Source organism: Echinops telfairi, unplaced genomic scaffold (genome assembly GCF_000313985.2).
Source record: "Echinops telfairi isolate 266 unplaced genomic scaffold, ASM31398v2 ScPeMD7_7468;HRSCAF=8506_0, whole genome shotgun sequence".
Taxonomy (NCBI): Eukaryota; Metazoa; Chordata; class Mammalia; order Afrosoricida; family Tenrecidae; genus Echinops; species Echinops telfairi.
The window spans coordinates 62841764-62844090 of NW_022111369.1; the positions used below are offsets into that span (position 1 = coordinate 62841764).

Here is a 2327-nt window from a genome sequence, read left to right on the forward strand (position 1 = left end):
ACACAATTGATGTGTGTATGGATTGGGATATAAGTTGTATGAGCCCCTAATAAAATGTTAAAAAAAAAAAAGACACGTCTGGGGAACTCACAGGGGCATTTCTACCCTAACCTATAGGCTTACCAAGAGTTGCAATCAACTTGGCTGCAGTAAGTTTGGCTAGTTTTTTTTGTTTGGTTTTTTGGTGATACTGGGAGCTTGTTTCCTGTCTTTCAAACACCCGCAGGATCACCTGTGGTAGAGAAGTTTCTGTGGAGCTTCCAGACTGAGATCTACTAGAGAGAAAGGCCTGGAAATCTGCTTCTGAAAAGTCCCCCATGAAAACCTCCTGGGTCCCACAGAACAGAGTCTGATTCACTTGTTGTGGACGCGTCCTTAAGAAGGATCCATCACTGGAGAGAAGAACATCACATTTAGCAAAGGAGAGAACTAACAGAGAAGGGAGATACTTGGTTACTGGGTGAGATGGGTTGATGCAGAGGCCGCCATTCACACACACCAGCAATTGTGTAGATGACACAGGAACGGGTAACATTTTATGTGTTGTGCATGCAATCATGTACAACATGAGTTAGAGGCAACTTGATAGCAGCCAGCAAGTAATACCCTGCAGACTTCTCAGAGACTACAGGGATCTCCCGTCTTACCAGAATAGTGTGGTAGCTTCTGTAAAATTTCCAAGCTTAGATGATCATTATCATATTAACATTTTAGTTCCTTTTAAAAAAAGTATAGATTCCACCCTGTGTACAGGAAGACACAGAATCCACTTGGAGCATCTGTAAAGAAAATGGTGTTTGTCTCTGGAGGTTCTCACACTCCTTTTAGGTGATTAATAAGTGTGCACTGACTGTCTGAATGCGGCAGACCTTGATGATAAGAATGCAGGCTCTATCAGTGTTACACTGAAAGCCATTGTATGTGAGGATGACTTCATCACGGTGGCATGGCCAGTCTGTCTCTCTTCCCATCACTTACGGAAACAGTTCGCTTCTCTGGAATGACAGAGAAGAAAAGGAAGAGTTCAAAATGTCGAACATGCAATCAAGTATCATATTCCTTGGAATAGTTGTGAAATAGATGACTCAAAGGAAAGAAAAAGCATCATTTCTAAAACATGTCTGTAATATCCTTCATAATAATACTGTAATTAAATGTCTAGTCATAAGAAAATGCTTAGACAAAATATAGCAATAGTATGAAATGTCAAGCTGACATGAAAACATATTATCTATGTCAGGCTGCAATCAGAAAGGTCAGCAGTTCGAAACCACCAGTCCCTCCTCAGGGCAAAAACAGGCCTTTCTACTCTCATTACAGTCTCAGGAATCGTGAGCAAGCAAGCAGGAGACCATTCGTCTGCAGGAACAGAGCAAGGTCAAAGTCAAAGGAACTTGTTTCTTCAAGCTCATCTGGCAGTGATTCTGATGGTGAAGACAAAAAAGCAGGTTGCTCCAGGCAAAAGCTAAAGCCGGAGGAAACTTCCAGAACCCCGTCGTCCTCCAAGCAGAGCAGCAGCAGCAGAGCAGATAGGCAGCATGTTCCAGATTGGGGGAAGGCAGTCATCAGCGTGAGAGACTTCAAAGCAAAGTCCCAGTTGGTATTAGAGGGTATTGGATGGATCAACAAGGTGAAGTGAAACCAGGAAGAAAGGTGGTTCTTCAAACCCTGAGCAGTGGAGTTAGCTGAAGGAACAGATTTCTGACCTCAGTGATGCAGTCAGAAAGCTCACATCTGAGCCATAGCCAACCTGCCACGATTCCTCTTTTTACACTGCCTTTTGTTTTCTAACCGTATTTTTCCATGCTCTTGTCTATTTGCATTGCAAAACCATTTGGAAGATGAATACTTTTTAAAATGTGCATTATTAAAAATGTTCTGAGCGAAGCTAATTGTCAACTTTATTAAGGCAGCTTGCTTATGCCCACCACCTAGTGTGAAATAAAGTAAAGTAATACATCCTTAAAAAAAGAACATTGCCGTCTCAGAAACTCACAAGGGCAGTTTTACCCTGTCCTGCAGGCATTGACTTGATGGCAGGGAGTTTGTTTTTTTTGGATGTCAACTAAACAGAAATGTAGAGGGACATCAAGGACAGACATAAATAAAAAAATAAAACACAGTACTTTATGTATCCTCTGATGGCAACTAAATTAAAATTATGTGGGGGAAAATGTAGGATTTCAGTGTTGTTGTTGTTAGGTGCCATTGAGTGGGCTCTGACCCATAGTGATCCTATGCACACACAACAGCACAAAACGCTGAACGGCCCTGAGCCATCCTCACAATTGACCCTCTGCCTGGGCCAATTGGTGCAGCCGCTGTGT

The 2327-nt window shown here is 42.3% G+C and overlaps 1 pseudogene; it reads left to right on the plus strand.

Annotated features, from left to right (window-relative positions):
• Window positions 1-1745, plus strand: part of LOC115873302 — a 4842-nt pseudogene extending 3097 nt beyond the window's left edge.
• Window positions 1746-2327: the final 582 nt, after the last annotated feature.